Raw genomic sequence first — 18185 nt, 5'->3', positions numbered from 1 at the left:
TTTTTTTGGTTTTTTTTTTGCAACTGCTTACATTTAATCTCTTTCTGTCTATTTAGCTTGGGTGTGAGCAATTTATCATTGCACCAAATGTCCCTTCTCTGCAGAAGGGACGGGGCTCGGCACTGTCAATTCTCTGGACGTCATTAGCAGATGTCAGATGGATCGGGAGGAGGGAGAATCTCTCCTTCCCAAGCACAGGCGTATGATGCTGCCCAGCTGTAGTCCCCCTAGACATCACCACAGGCACACTAGATCCAGCTGAGCACTTCCAGGGTGAGAGCCAGCAGACACGAAATAGAGAAATACTTGTTACCCATCCAGTCCTTCAGGACTGATTCTTTATTTACATACACAGCAATCTCAAGCAATCACATTGTTTTGATTTATTCTGGGGGGCTTTTTAATGTTGCCCTGAGAGCTTGTTTAAATACTTACAGATTTTTAGTCCTATTTGCCTTTGCAGTTTTTCAGAATTTGTTTTCAATTAGTTTGTAGAGTGAAAATCTGGTTTGAAGTTTATGCAAGCTTGAAGAGACTACTCAAGTGTTAGCTGTCAATGCATTTGTTGTTTAAAACCACAAAATAAAAGTGCTTTCCTGAGAGAAGTACATTTAAATAAACAGATTATTTTCAATGTATAAATAGAACTACTTAGAATTATCTCTCAGAGATGATGCAGTGTTCGTGCTAGTCCTGATAATTCTCTGTTCTATGTCATTTTTTCCAGTTAGACCAAATAAAGACATATAGCAAAAATAATTACGATTTATTTAATGGGCACTGTATATACATTAGTTAATTTAGTTGTAATAACAGATATATGACACTACTTTTTATCCCTATTTCAGAGGTCAAGAAATTGTGTTTCAAAGAAAGATGTGATGGAAGTCTGTCTAGCCCCAAAGCTTGGGCTTCTAGCCAATCCACCCATGACATTTGAATACAAAAAGACATCCTGCCAAATGACAAAACCTCCATTTCTTCCTCTCCGAGCTCTCTTCATGCCTGGTGACAAGTGCAGCATTGTCCCTTTCCTTTTCTATTTGTTCCTTAAACAAGTGACAATCCACATAGTGATTAAGGCCATGCTGCTTGGAGTTTGGCTGAACCTGGGTGTGAATTCCAGCAATAATTTCATGGATATAAAACCAAAAGTATAAGCAACAAAAGCAAAAATAGACAAGTGATATCATATTAAAGTAAGAATTAATGCATAGCAATAAAAATAGGGTGAAAAGGCAACCTATGAAACAGAAGAAAATATTTGCAAACTATGTATCTCATAAGGGATTAATTTTAAAAATATATGAGAAACTTTTATAACTCAAAAGCAAAAAAAATCTAATAGCCTGATTTTAAAAATTGGCTAAAGACTTGGGTAGCAGTTCTTCAAAGCACACATACACACAGTCAACAGGTATATGAAATGTTTAATGCTGCTAATTATCAGGGAGATGCAATTAAACCTACACTCAGATATCATCTCATACCTATCAGAATGGATATCATAAAAAAAGACAACATGTGTTGGCAAGTATGTAGAGAAATTGGAACCCTTGTACATTTTAAGTGAGAATTCAGAATGGTACATTTGAACCAGCTGCTGTGAAAAATTGGATGGAGAATCCTCAAAAAATGACAAGTAGAACTACCATATGTTCCAGCAATTCCACTTGTGGGTATTTATCCAAAAGAACTGAAATCAGGATCTCGATGAGACATTAGCACTCTGTGATGATTTCAGCACTATTCGGAATAGCCGAGATGTGGAACCAACCAAAATGTCCATCAACAAATGAATAGATAAAATGTGGTATGTATATATATAATGGAATATTTTTTGGCCTTAATAAAAAAGGAAATATTAATATGCAAAAACCATGGATGAACCTTAAACACAAGTGCTGAGTGGAATAAGCCAGTCACAGAAAGATAAGTACTACATGATTCCAATTATGTGAGATAGCTAAAACAAACACATACATAGAATTGAAGAGGGAATGCTGATTTCCAGGTGCTGAGTGGAAAGGGAAAACAGGGAGTTTCTAATCAAATCAACAGGCTTGAAACTTCAGTTAAGATGAAGAGGTTCTAGAGACCTGTTGTACAACATTGTACACAAAGTCAATGATACTGGACTATACGCCTAAAAGCTTACTAAGAGGGTAAATCTCATTTTAAGTGCTCTTAGCACTGTAAAATAAAATATTAAAAAGGAAAAATCTCATTGGTATTTTTATTAAGGAAGAATTAAAGTTAACAGTTAACTTCAGGGAATTGATGATGTTAAATCTTTTTATTAAAGAAGAAAGTACACCTTTCTATTTGTTCAAATATTCTGTGTCCCCAGTAATATTTTAGAAAAATTTCTTCATTTCCATTCAGACCATTCTTAGGTATTCTGGTACTGCTTTGGTATTTAAGCCTTCCATCATATCTTCCAATTGATTGTTGTTTTGAAATCTACAGACTATTGATTTCTATATATTCATTTGTGTCAAGTACCTTAATAAATTCTTCAAAAGGTTTTTTTATCTTACAGAATTTTTAATTGTATGCTCATAAATTTTGCCTAAAGGTAGTATGTCTAAAAGCTTTGGAGACTACTGGTCTACATGATGCCATCCAAGCTCCTTAGTATAAAGGCCCTTTATAATAGCTGACACTTCCTGACTTCTTAGTTCCACATGCTCCCATGTAACTACACAGATACTAAAAGCTTATTGTTTAAAAATGCTTGTAGTTACCTGAATACTAACAATTTTGGACGTCTTTTGCATTTGGTGTAGTTTCACTCTGCTCATAGATCCACTCCCACAATTTTACTGGTGTATTTATCGGGCGAACTCTTTGCCTTTTTGAGAACTCAGTTATGTGCTCCTTCTGAGAAACACGCAGATGCCCCAGGCACCTTTTGCTTCTCCCTTCTTTCTGAGTTCCATAGTGCCCACTATTGAACTAAATTATTTCAATTTTCCTATTATTTTTAACAATTTATTGACATCTCTTTATTAGACTACGAGAATCTTGAGATTGTCTTGTTTGTTTTTGTATTTCCAATGCCTAAATATAGTAGATAACAAATATATGGTGAATTGAATAACTTGGATGCATTACTGGTTAATGTGTACCCTGATACTCATTTTAGCATGAAAGAGAGACCTATGCTGATCAGCTAAAAGAGAACTGTATGTCCTGCAGATCCAAACCCCTCAGTTTACACAGGATGATAACTAATACCCAGAAGGGTAACTTGTTCCAAATCACAAATCCAAAGAGGTATAAAGCCAATGAAAGAGTATAGTTTATTTTTCGTGTGTTCCAGCTCTCTCTCCACCATTTATTTGACAAGGCTGAGTCTCTGAGAATCTTCACATGCCTAAAATATACGCACAGGGGCACTGTGCATATATAACTGGCATCACACACCAATTAATACTGAAGAGAAACTGCTGAAAACCTAAGTGTGATCCTGCTCATCACCAGAAAAACAGCTAAAAAAGACATAATTTATAAATTCAAGAAAAGTATCAAACAGCAACACAGACAAATAAAAAGAAAATGGTGACTGAAAATTTTACAAGGGAACTTCTAGAAACCCTAGGAAAGCAATGGCCAAAGAAAAATCACACATTACAGAGGAAACAATAACTGGACAAACAAAGATCAGAAGGCAGTGAGGAAATCTTTAAAGTGCTATGGAAAAAAAAGCACCCACCCTCAAATTTTACAACCAACAAAATACCCACTGAGAAAATAACAAACAAAAAGACATTTTCATAGAGAAAATAATTATCCTCAGTAAACCTGCAGTACAAAAAGTGGTAAAGAAATTTTTTTCTTATGAAATAAAATAATACCAATACTCAGATTTCAGGAAAGAACTGAGATTGTCAAAAATGATAAATACCTGAGAAAATATAAAAAGCTCGATTTTTATGTTAATTTCTAAAAATATTTAGGACAGATTAAATGAGCACACAGCATCGTGAGGTATATAAAGATTTAGATGCATTGCACATGACTATACTATGAAGAATGTGGGGAGGGAGGAAATGGATCTATAACATTGCCACATTTATAGTTTTTAAAAATATATGAGAGAACTATATATTTTATAGTTTTTAGAGAACTATTACAATATTTACTCTTCCTCAGACTGAAAAGTCGAGGTTATGTATTACAATTTCTACAGTATCCACTAACATTAATGCAGAGGTATAACTAAATAGGTACTTTACAAAAATGTGAGTATGCTAAATTCTAATTATAGAACAAAGGTTATCAGATAGAAAGAATTAAGATGATAAATTAAAATTTTCTTCTGCTTACATGATCTACACAGTAAATATTAAAACAGATATATTTTTTAAAGTACCATGCACATCAGGGGGTGGAGGTGGGATGGAGACAACTGTAATTAACAATTTTAAAAAGTACCATGGAAATGCTAATTATAAGAAAGGTAGAATAGCTTTATTACTATATCAGAGAAGACAGATTTCAGAGAAAGAGGAATTTTATCTCTTTACTAGAGATAAAGAGGAACATTTTGTAATGATAAAAAGAACAATTCATCAAGAAGTCTTACCAATAACAACTGTGTATGTACCTGATAGCAGAGTTTTAACATAATTAAAGGAAATATTGACAGAAAGTAAAGGAAAAACAAGTGAATCTGCTGTTATAGCTGGAGATTTTAAAACTCCACTCTCAGTAAATGATGGAACTGATGGAGAAAAAAGTCAGTAAGAGCATAAACAAGTTAAAGAGCTTTATTAATCAACTTGAGTTGACATTTATAGAGCACTGTATCTAACAACCTGCAGAATATTAATTGCTTTCATACACACAGAAAATTCACTAAGACTAAATATATTTGGGGCTATTTAAAAAGTCGGAATTCCAAAGATTGAAATTATATTGCATACATTTTCTTACCACTGTGGAATTAAGGTGGAAATTAATTTAAAAGTGACATCTAGAAAAGCCTAAAGTAATGGGAAATTAAGCAACTCAGGTCTAAGAAACTGTGGAATAAAAAAGAAATCATCAAAAAGAACAGAATACAAAATATTTTAAGAGGAATGATAATGGCCAAAAGTTATGAATTATGGGATGTAACAGTAGCATTATCCACATGCAAACACATGCACGCACACATCACTGGTTTGCCCCATTATACAATTCAGCCTTCAAAAGGCAACTTTAACAGAGGAATTCAGAACAATCTAGAAAATATATAAACACCACAATAAATGTACAGAAAACATTTGACAAAATTCCCAACTCATTTAGATCAAAATTTTCTCTAAACTAGGAAAAGAAAGACTTCATTTTGATAAAGAACATCCAAGAACAAACTTTATTAGCATCATATCTGATGGTGAATGACACTTCTGCCCTAAGATCAAGAAAAAGGCTGAGATTTCTACTTTCACCACTTCTATTCTACTCTGAAGCCAGTGAAATAAAATGAGAAAAGAAAGTCATGTAGATTGGAAGGAAAAAGTAAAGCTGTCTTTATAGACAATATGATATAGCATATACAAAAATTCCAAGCAATTACAAAGCAGCTACTTGAACTATTAAGTGAATTTAGGAAAGTAATAGGCTACAAAGTCAGTTTATGTGGTAGCCTTGAATAAAGGGAAATTGATTATTTACTATTTACATTGGCACCAGAAAACATGAAGCACTTAACAGAAACTTAACATTAAGTAAGTACAAAGCTTATATACTGAAAACTGCAAACCACTGCTAAGAGAAATTAAAGAAGACAAATACAGAGACAGATAATACTTAAATGTTTTGGAAAATTCAGAATTATTAAGATAGCAATCCTCCCCAAATTGAACTTTCAATGCAGTCCTAATCAAATGACGCTTTTTTTTAAATGGAAACAAGTTGCTTCCAAAATTTACATGGAGATGCAAAGACTCCAGTTACATATGACAACTTTACTATGAGGAATGTGGGGAGAGAGGAAATGGATCTATAACATTGCCACATTTATATTTTTTAGAGAACTATTACAATATTTACTCTTACTCAGACTGAAAAGTTGAGGTTATGTATTATAATTCCTACAATATCCACTAACATTAATGCAGAGGTATAACTAAATATTTAGTTTACAAAAATGTGAGTATGCTAAATTCTAATTATAGAACAAAGGTTATCTGATAGAATTAAGACGATAAATTAAACCTGATTGGAGTTTTTTAAAAAGAAACTGAAAAATAAAACAGCAACAAAGTTTGAGTACTTACAAATGATTTGAAGACATAAAAAGACAAAAAGATGGTATGGTTTTGACATAAGAAGAGACACATCAATGGAGTAATGGAGTAGGTTAGAGAGTCCAGAAGTGAGTTCACACATTCCATGTGAAGTTGTAACTAAGACCCCAAACTAACCCAAACTAACTAATGGGGCAAGAAGTGTCTTTTTAAAACTGGTGCTGGGACAACAGAATTGTGATATAGACAAGAAACCTTGCCTCATACCTCACTTCATATAGTGAATTTAACTTGAGATGCATCTCAGAACTAAACGTAAAAGTTAAAACTATAAAGCCTCCAGAAGAAAACACTGAATAGTATTTTCAATACCTTGAGAAAATATTTCTTTGGACATAGAAATATACCTTGCACAAATATTTCTTAGGACATAGAAAGCAATAATTATAAATAATTGTTAAAATGTACCTCATCAAAATTAAACACTTCTTATCAAAAAACACTACTCAGTAAGTATGGGATAAGCCACAGATGGGCACAAAATATTTGCATACATATATATGACAAAGAACTTATATTCAGAGTGGACCAAAAATTCCCACAATTCACTGAAAATAAAGACAACTTTTTTAATCAAAATATGAACAAAATATTTGTGGTTTCCTCCACGGGAAAATGGTGAATTTATTGCCTGGGAAAGGCACAAGGATTTTTCTGGGATGTTAAAATAATCTGTACGTCGTTGATCTAGGAATGGATTACACTGGCGTAGGCTCTTGTCGGAATGCACCAAATAGTGCACCTAAGACCTATGCCTCTCTTTTCATAAATTATACGTGGATAGCAAAAAAATGTTGATATCCAAATTTTCTACAATTCCAATTCTGTAATGATTTCCTGTTTTGTACAATGGAAATTAATAACTATGTCAAATTATTTATTTTTCTAAAAATTCAGCTCATTTAAAAAGATCATCGGTGTGAGAAAATGTGATTCAGTCTACAAAGTGTGTTAGCTGTAGGATGTAGGAGAAACCAAACTATCATCTGAGCTCAACTTATGGCAAATAATATTTTGCTGTGGATAATGGAAGTGCTTTTTTCTCATTTAAAAAATAAAAATGACATACTCATTATTTTTTCACCTGCTAATGCAAATAATAAGGTAGCATTTTAAGATGAGGAACAATGATTCTCTAGGCAGCTTAAGGCAGGAAAAAGAACAGTGCACTGAAGTCAGGCGGTCTGAGCTGGGTTCTTGGCACGTCCACTTTGTGACTGTGCGTTGAACCCTGGAGAAGTCCCCGGGGTCTCCGCCCTACCCTTCCCTCATTTACAAATGAAGCGATTGAACTGAATGACCTCCAAGGTCCTTTCTCCCTTTAACATTCTGTGATCTGTGATCCATTTCTTGAACTATGACTGTAGGTGTCCTCTGTTTTGACATTTTAATATGCCATGGCAAACAGACTTATTTTCATCCATTATATTACCATTCAAAGTTCAAATGCAGGAAGCTATATAAGAATATCAGAAATATAAATTAACTTTAGTTGATATTTATGATCCTGTTAGCATATTATTTGTTATTAAGGTCACATAAAGAACTAATCATTCCCACTCTGATTCCAGAAGCATAGTATATATTACAATAGTATTAATCATATTGATGTGAATCTGAGATTAATTGGAAAAAGAGACGAATTACATGCTTTGCTTCTATTTACATATTAGATGCTATGTATTTATTTCTTATTCATGGTAATAACATTAATTACAATAAATTTGTTTTATATTCATGTAGATGTCACACACTTCTGGAATTTAGCATTTATAATACATGAATGGCCACTAGCCTTTTATTCTCGTATTTCAGATGTAGGTATTCTCAAATGAATAGTCACAAAATAAACAAGCTATGAAACTGAATAAAACAGTTGGTAAGTTGCATTTTATTGATTTTGTCACAAAATCAAAATATGCAATTTCTTACCTCTGGCATTTATTCATTAATTTCATGTAATGGATATTGTTAACAGCCAGTGGCCTAACCAGAAATTACTTTGATCTGGGTTCAGCATTGAAGAAACTGTTTTAAGATGGATATTCCATGGAACCAACATTCCTATTGACACACAGTCCAGCTCCATGTTTATGCCTCTTCACCTCTCCTAATTTTGATGAGAAGTGGTGTGGTATGATACAAAGGATTAAAATAAAAAATAAAGACACCATTAAAACTGGTGTTGAAGCTGTACCACATAAAATAGGCTTATTTTAGTCAAGTTTCTCAACCTCCCTAGTCTATAATATGTAGATGACATTCAAATGTGATTTCATTTGTGAATATACCTGGGACTCTATAGGCAATTAAGAAATATTAATTGAATATGGATTGGTATCCTACATCTTCAGTCTAATTTCTACCTGCTTTCTTAATCCCTTCACTTTATAATTGTTCTATGGTATGAAAAACTCTTCCTCTGTTGCCTCCTTTCATGTTCTCACTGATTTCCTATGAGACGATTCCTGTACACCCACCCCTGCGCTGGCAACTAGGCTCCCGGGTATTAACTGGCTCACGACGACGGGGGCCAAGCCCCCTACCTCCTCGGCCTCTTCCTGAAGCAGTTCTGCTGCCTACTTTACTGGGACCCTCAAAAAGTCACTCTTTTTTAGGGACATTAAAACCATCAAAATACTGCTGAAGAAAACTCTTTCTTCTGCCTTTATTACCACTTAAACCGGGCACTGACCTACCTTTCTCACTGGCATCCCCCATTTTCCTGTACCCACTCTTTGCACGGCCCCTTGATTCATTCCTGAGTCACTCTTGACATCATTTCCTGGCTCAGAAATCTTTATTGATTTTATGGCTAACCTGATAAAGTCTAAATTTATTACCTAAATTTTAAAACTCTCCATTAATCTGGCCTGTATCTATCTTTCTAATCTTAATCTCGGAATCTATTTACCAGCCTTTCATATTAGTGAAGCTGAACTGTTGCTTGTGTGCCTTCCTTCTTTCTGTCTTCAGTCGTGGTCACATTCTCTCTACCAACAATTCCTTTTTTCCTAAACTCACACACCCAAATGATGCTCATTGGTCACATGCAAACTGAAGTTCCCCCCAGCCTGAAGTCTTGGAACACTGCAGGAAATAATCTCCTTCCACAGCACGCTGGTTCCATAGCTTTCATGGAAGCCTTGTACATGTGCCTGTCTGTTGCGATACATGTATTATCTCCCCATGTGTTCCTTGATTGCAGAACTCACATGTGATTCAGCTGTGACTGCCTGAAAACACAGCACATTAGTTGATCAAAAATAGTTTTTTTCAATAAGTGAATGAGAGAAAGTAGTTCTTTCTTATTGAAACAAAACATTTTCCCATAAACTTCGCTTAAAGGGCATTTGCTGTAGAAAGAAACTTACTATGTCTGTAAAAGAATCCAATGGAATCAAATTGGGGAAAGAGAGTGAACTTATTATGAAGGTATAAGGACATTGCAAATACTATCAGGGCTGTGGATTAGCTGGACTGAAGTGGACTGCAACCGAAGGCTGGGATACTACGGGAAGACTGGGAAGTCATTTATCTCCGTTCCTCATTTATGATTCTTTCTGGGTATCTAATACTGTTCCATCTGCTTCTCTAAAAACTAGCTTTTTTGCTTTTTAGCCCTTATCACCAATCCTGGTTGCAATCACTTTTGAATTTTTACTTCTCTTATTAAAAAAATATTTATACTGCAACTCAAATACCTTATTTATTAATTCCACATTCCCAGGGAAGGATTTTAATGCCTCTGGTATGGAATAAGTACCCATCTTTAATCCTGTCGTCTTTGACTGGAAGGAGTAACATTGTCAAGACTTTTCTTCAGGAACTGCCCTTTCCTCCAAATGCGCATGCTTATCAAGGCTCCCAGGAATGTCTATAATCCTTTGCATTTTCGGGAAGAAGTAGCTCCTTCAGAAAAGGGTGTGTGTGGCACAGGCAACCCAGTATTTAGCCATGTCATTGGCTTAACTCTAAAGCAATCTGCAAATTATAAAAATTTATAAACTACTATTCTACAGTTCAGCATGGCTGCTAGTTCTTCAAATATATTTTCTGAAGTACTGTCCCTTTGCATTTTGTTCCAGATGTGTTAATTCAATCATTGGAATCATTATTAATGAAAGGTTCAAGTCAGAATTATAGCTCTTGATGAAAACTTACGAAATTATTTTGACTGCTCGAGGCTATCTTTGAAATTAGCAAAAGATCACTTTTGTCACTGAACCAGTTCCTGAAATAGCTCCTCATCTTAAAATGCAGATAGAGTCATCCAGCAAGCTGTAAAGAATCATTATTCTTCCGTAGGCTACAGGACAACTGACCTCCGACATAGAATTTCACAAGTTTGAAAAGGAAGATAAATCAGTCTATTCTAAATACAAGGTATTATAGCCATTAAATGTTCGTTGGGTTGGCAGCCAGTTCCAGCATGATTCAGATTGTTTTGTTTTGTTTTGTGTTACCCCTCAGCCTGCCTGATCCCTTCTCTGGCCAGAAGACCAAGTTTGTCAAAATGATCAAAGGGCCCACGTGTCAGAGGAAGGCAGAGGCAGGTGCTTCTTACCTGAGGTGGAGGGGTGAGGTGAGGAACTGAGGGCAGGATCAGGAAGTTGTTTCCTGGACCTGGGAGAGGCCGAAGGAAGAAAACCAAGTCCCAGCTGGGATTCGATGAAAGACTAGGGCTCGTGTGGGGGTTAAATACTGACAACAGAGTGGACTTGGAATGAGGGGGAAGTAGGTGTTGAAGAAATCTGAGAATGAGAGGTAGCAGAGCAAACAAATCGGTGGTGGCTATAGAAAAAGCAGTGGGGAAATTGTTGACAATTTTCAAAATTATAATATGCAAGTTTCTGTCGAGCCCTTTGTATCAGTAATGTGCTCAGTTCCAGTAACTGAATCTCTCAAACAGGAACTGATTTACCCCTATAAACAAAAATTCCAATTGGACAAATCAGGACTGGTGACATTTCAGTGATGCCAATCAGGGTCTTCTGTCCTTTGCCTTTGCATCAGCTACACATACAGACATTTGACTCATGGTGGTCACCTCTTGGCTGCCAAATGGTTGCTTTACATTCAGAACCTCTGTTAGCATTCCAAGTAGGAAAAAAATGAGAAAAACTGAAGAGCTGGGTCCATAACTACAAGGAATAGAATTAAAACACTGTTAATTAGCAAGAAGAAAAGAAAGTTTGAGGAGGCAACTAGTAGTATTTGCCGTACCCTTACTCTCAGTTAAATCCATTTTCTTTTTTCATTAAAAGGATCAAAGTGAACTCTGAGAAGGTGCTCCTGTGTGGCGTAGAACTAGTCCTGGTGAATGGGCATTGACGTTACCTGGGTTGAATGTAATTTTTACCTTGGCCCTCTGCATGTTAGTCCTGAAGGAGAAAGAAGAAGAAGGTAGACAGGATGCACAGATGTTTCTGAAAGAAATAAACGTGCTGTGTGGTGCGGCTAATACCCACCAATGGCCATTGGCGCCAGTTCAAAAGCTGACAGGAATCCCCAACTTGGACTGCCGTAAAGAAGGAAAAGTTAGTGCCAACAGCTCAGCTGGTAATATAGCGTGGCTGTGAAAACAGCAGCGCTGTGAAAAAGCTCCACAGTGCTACACCCACCACGATGTGTGAAAAACAGCATGGTAGAGAGGCTGCCATTCCCCACCCCATCCTCCCTGGCTAGGCCCCTCTTCAGTTAGACATCTCAGCCGGCTCAGTGATGGTCCCTCACTCTCCTCTGTGGCACCAGTGTGCCCTCTCCAGGGAAATGCACTTCTTCAGTCTCCCATGGAAAGTGCACTCTCTGAGCAAACCATGAACTAGTTTATATAGACAGAAGTCTCTACCCCTGGTCCCTGATTGGTCAGAATAGAGCCACTCTGATTGGTCAGAGCCATGCAGCTCCAATTGGATGGGGAAAGCCTCAATCTCATTGGTTAAAATAAAACTCCAGGAACTCCTTTATAAAGGTTGGTTGAGATGGCAAAACACAGTGCAGCAGGCAGTTTAGTGCAGAGGCTATTCTGTGTTGTTATCCTGTGAGGACCCCCAGCACAGAAATGGCTGTTAGACTCTAAGGATTTTTTTTTTTTTTTGGCGGTGAGGAGTGTTTGGGAAGATAGCCACTGGGAGCCCTTTTGAGTCCTCAGGTTTCACACTAACATGCAGAAATCTGTAGGCAAGTGATAGAACATCAAGCTGTGGTGTTTTGAAAAGTTGAATCACAAAAGACTGTGTCTGTGGTGCTAAGCGGCTTAGACTTAAAGCAACAGAAAACCTGTGAGGGATTTTAAGCAGTAGAATACATGCAGAGCTAGATGGAGTCCTGAAGAGATGACAAAGAGCACTCACTTTTTTTTTTTTTTTTGCATCTATGAACTAGCTCTGGCCATTTGAACTCTCAATGAAAACTTGAAATATAAAATGCCCTTATTTTCAAAGTTGACACATTAGACTCTTATAGAAAGTCACAAGTTATAAATGTAACACAGTTTTTTGATCCACTCATTTACTGATGGGCATGTGGGCTGCTTTCAGAACTTGGCTATTGTAAATTGTGCTGTTATGAACATTGGGGTGCATAGGTATTTTTGGATTGGTGTTTTAGAATTTTTAGGATATAATCCTAGCAGTTCAATTGCTGGGTCAAAATGTAGTTCCATTTTTAGTTTTTTAAGGAAATTCTAGACTGTTTTCCACAGTGACTACACCAGTCTGCATTCCCACCAACAGTGTACTAGGGTCCCCTTTTCTCCACAACCTCTCCTGCACTTGCTGTTTGTTAATTTGTTTGTGATGGCCATTCTGACTCATGTGAAGTGATATCTCATTGTGGTTTTAATTTGCATCTGTCTGATGGCTAGTGATGCTGAGCATCCTTTCTTATGTCTCTGGACCCTCTGTATGTCCACCTTGAAGAAGTGTCTGTTCAGGTCCTTTGCCCATTTTTTACACAATTGAATACTATGTAGAAAAAGGAAGAATAAATTCCTACCCTTCTCAATAGCATGGATGGATCTGAAGAGCATTCTGCTAAGTGCAATAAGCCAGGAGGTGAAAGACAAATATCTTTTGATCTCTCCTATAAGTGGAACCTAATCAATAAAACAAACAAGCAAGCAGAATATAAGCAGAGACAGTGAAATAATGAACAGACTGATAGTAACCAGAAGGGAGAGGGGAGAGGTGTAACAGGGGAAAAGGGGGAAGGGTAATCAAGGAACATGTATGAAGGACCCATGGACAAACCCAAAGGGGGGTAGGATTGAGGGTGGGAGGCGGGGGTGTGGGGGTGGGGGAGAATGGTCGGGAGAAAATGGAGGCAACTGTATTTGAACAACAATAAAAAAGTCACAAGTTTTAAAGTGGGTATTCTTTTATCAGAGTAGTTTCTTTTCATATCCTTACCTGAATTGAAACTAGTATTTTTCTTCGCTGTTTAAAGAAAGAATCATAGGTTGGTACTCATAACACCCAACACAAAGCAATTCAGTTTGGTTCTGAATTAGGGGAAAGTTGTGTTACCAAACCCAAGGGGTTCACCGTTTGGGTGGTATATTCAAGAACGAGAAGTGGTTGACATTAGGTAGTTTCATTTACTGGCAGAAAGTAAAGGAGACAGAGAATTCACACGCAAAACTGTCTTCCCAAAGAGAGGCTTAGCCACCAGTGTTAACACACAGTATTCAGGCACTCACACATTAATCTTTTCTTTGCAGTTGGCTGCACTTATCGGTTGGGTTCCTATCAAGTTCAGCCTAATTTCAGTGCATCTGCAACATACTGGGCTAAATTTTAGCACTTAACAAAAATAGCACTTAGTAACAACTGCACAGACCTCGAGACCCTTGCCCTAACAGTTGAGAGAAAAATTGTGTGTCAGAAAGATCTGTTCCACCAGCGGCTTAAATTTGCACAGGCTCTGTAACTGAGCCCTATCTGGGGTCCATGCTTCAAATTAAGGAATTTACTTTCTATTTCAGACAACAGGACAAACCACAAAATCTATGGGGCACAGCATTCCCTCTGTATTTGAAACAGCCCAAACTTCAGGTACTGACAGGACAGACACATTGCCTTTTCCCCAAAGGAAGCAAAGGTCCAGACCTTTACACCAAGCCAAGATCCAGAGAAAGGATCAAATAAGGGCAGGAACCAATTTAAGTTTCTTCTCTAAGAGAGAAACTGAACATATTACTCCTACCTGGATTTTAATTTAAGAACATAGTACAATAATAGTACACAAAACTTTTTGTTGTTGTTCGTTTATTCTGTTTAACTCTGGTATTGGAGAAGGTGTGTCATTCTCTGGAGACTGTGACAGTGACCTGGAGAAATATTATGCTGAAAATAAAAAATCAGCTCAATTCAACAGATCTGGATTTCTAATCTTCCATTTGATAGTGCAAGCTGTGTTAAGTGAGGAACTCAAAACTTTGCTGGTTCTCTGTCTGGATTTTATCTATGAAATAGAAAACATATGTATATAATTTTCTATCTATCTATCTATCTATCTATCCACCGTCTAAGAATCTCCTTGTTTTTTATCTTCAATGAAAACTTACTTAATTTTGAATCTGCTCCACCAAAGCAGTTTCCTAAATAATGTGTCCTGAAAGTATGATAGATTCCCTTTGGATTTCTGCTATGTGTCAGCTGAAATACATAACTTCAATGATTATAAACCCATTGAACTTCCAAGCAACAGAGTAGAAACCTACTGTGTGACCTGGAAAGTGCTAAAAGTAAATGACCTTCATGTTCAAAATAGCTTTGATGTCTTTTCTTTCAATTTAAAAAAAATTAATTACCAATTAGCACATCAATCTAGACTGACTGACAGATTGATATAATAAATAAAACATGGGAGGATGAGAAATCAGAGTACAGAATGGTGTGGACGAGGTTAGTGACTGATGGAAAATAGGTCTCCTGTTTTCACCTTTAGACTTTAAGATTTGTGTGTCAGACTTCAATTATCTCAGATCCAAAATAGAAATACAATTTCTCCAAATATTGTACTGTTTTAATGACCTTTCAGCATTAGGCTATTCTTATCAAGGTCATAGTTCTCAATGGCTTATATAAATTACTGTGAAAATTTGTCTAAGCTATAGAAAACCAGTAGTAAGAAAGGATTTTTACCAGAATTGGTAGATGTATTCATGTTTATTTGCCCTGACAATATTTCTCTTAAATGAGAACAAGAAAGCAAAAGAAAAATGATGGATCCTTAATCTCTCATGGGAGAAGGAGAAAAGATGTTTGAAATTGCTTTTTTAAGTATAGCAATTTTGCAATAAAACAAGAAAGCTCATTTTTGCTGATGCCTTTAAAACCCAGGAGAGTCCATTTGAAAACAACAGGGCAATATGAACAGACTCAGAAGTGTGCCTTACCTTTCGCTCTAGTGAGGCTTTCTCAAGGAAATAGCCAATCAAGACCCAAGCTCTGAGTAAGGCGGTGTTTACTACAGTATTATTAGGAATAGAAACTGGCTAAAAGAAACTTTGGAAATAACCTGTCAAAATGTTGGAGAATGCTTACTTGTCCTTAGATTGAGAGTATGGTACCTCTATGCTATAAAACACTTATTTAAAAAACAGTATTATCTAAACATCAACAATAAAACCACTTCATCATCCTTCTATTGTGCAAGTACTACATTTTGAATATCATAATCCTAAGAAAACATAGTCGAAGTGTCTCTGTGTGTGTGTGTGAGAGAGAGAACTCTTGATGCAATGCTTAATTTTATTAAATGTTAGCAAGATATTTTATATGAGGAAGTAATGAGTAAATACTGAGATGTGTGTAATGTAGCTTTAAAAAAAACATGTTCTAATTTCAGAGAACCCAGGAAGTCAGCAGTAAGGCTGGAGAAGACAGTTCTTCAGCCCAGAGGTTACACAAGGTGAGTGCAGGAGAGACACAATACATGGCTGAGGGTTGGGCCCTCTGCCATCCTCCCTGTACTGTGCTTCTTCACAGGGACTTTCTAAAGTCAAGGGGATCCTGAGTGGAGACCAGGAAGATCCTCGTCACCTGTAGTGGATAACATCATTTTTGCACACCTGTCTATTAGAAAACATCATTTTGCATTTCTAAAGATGAGTAGAAGAATAAAACAGATGAGGTTTATAAAAAATAATGCAAATACAGAAGAAACATTCTGAAAAATCAGAGAAAAGCAGATCTCTGAAACTGATCAACTGAAAGAATGAACAACAATAAAAGCCCTTTCTGATGTTCACAATAGGATGAGCAAAGGAGGTAAATAAAATGGGAAGAGACAGTTATTAAAAGAAATCAGATTGAGAAAAAAAGCAAGAGGTGTAAAGCAAGTAAAATGAGATTTAAAATAGCAATAAAAAGAAGGGTGGGTGCTGAAACTGAGAGATATTGGCACTGAAATTCAGCAGAAGAATAAAACTGCATAGAAGAAGTTACTCAGTCAGCATAACAGAAAAAAGGAAAAGGAAAATGAGTGATGTGGAAATATAGCTTGTATATTCTCCTAAAATAATGAAGAAAAGAAGAAATGAATAAAAATAATAATATTAAAGAGACACAGAATATTTAATGTCTAAATGCTGTAGATGCTCTCCAGATGTAAGCCAGATAAAATAGGGCAAAATCTAATAAAAATATACATTTTAAAAATCTTGGCAATTGCCAAATTGCCAAATAAAGCAATTGGCTTGGCAGCTCAGCAGGTTAGAGTGTAGTCCTAATACACCAGCTTTTTGGGTTTGATCCCAGGTAAGGGCACATATAAGAATCAATCAATGAATGCATAAATAAATAGAATAACAAATTGATGTTCCTCTGTCTTGCTTGCTCTCTTTGTCTCTTTCTCTCTCTCCTTTCCTTGCACTAAAAATCAATAAAATTTAAAAAAAAAACATAATTCAAAGTTTTGAGAGAGAAGGAAAAAATGAGAAAAAGAAGGAGGGGGAGGAGGGAGAGGAGGAGAGGAAAAGAAGGAAGAATCTGATTGTGCAGATGAAATTAGTTATATTCTTTCAAGCAATTTCAATGACAAGAGAACCTCATGTGAACATTGTTTGCATAATTAAGTTAAAGATACAATCCTACAACTATCTAGGCAGAAAAAACACAGAAACAACTACCACCACCACAAGAGTAAAATAATTTACTTAGACTAGGGTTTTGGGTTTTTTTTGTTATTTGCAGTCTAAATCTACTGTTGAGAAACTATTCAGAAAAATCAGAATTTGAAAGATGAAGGTCACTCATCAAACATTTTATTTTAAATTAATATGATATTTATGGTCAAGGCAACAACAACAAAAACAGAGAAAACATTAGACAAATATATAAGGACTCAGGAAAAATATAACTTTTTTAAATTTGGAAGAGATAAATAAATATATATTAAATTCCTTAATTGCAGAAAAATCGAGGAATAGTTTCATTCAGAACTCTAAAAGTAGGTAAAGTTGTTTATATACGTCTTTTCTAAAACATAGGGGTAACTACAAATGGATTAATAAAGAATATTATGACATCTTAAAATGTAATCATTCTTCTATTGTCCATTTTGATGACATATTTCTTTTTCTGTTTTAACTCATGCTAAAATGAACCTGTGCCATAAGAGCCTTATAACTTCCTTATAATAAGTTATAAAAAGTGCACACAAATTAATATTCAATTTTTATAGAATATTAAATGAGATTAAAAAATCCATGGTATATTAAGGATAAAACTAAAACACAAGAGGCTGTAAAACTGCTAGTAAATGCACACACACACACACACACACACACACACAAGGGGTATCCCTAAAAACCTAAAGTGTGGCTATTGGTTGATCATGAGATTGAAAGTTATTTTAAATTTTTTATTATTTATT

This window comes from Sturnira hondurensis, unplaced genomic scaffold, assembly GCF_014824575.4.
Source record: "Sturnira hondurensis isolate 20B ecotype Veracruz unplaced genomic scaffold, ASM1482457v3 Scaffold0005279, whole genome shotgun sequence".
Lineage (NCBI taxonomy): Eukaryota > Metazoa > Chordata > Mammalia > Chiroptera > Phyllostomidae > Sturnira > Sturnira hondurensis.
This window is presented reverse-complemented; position numbering follows the sequence as displayed.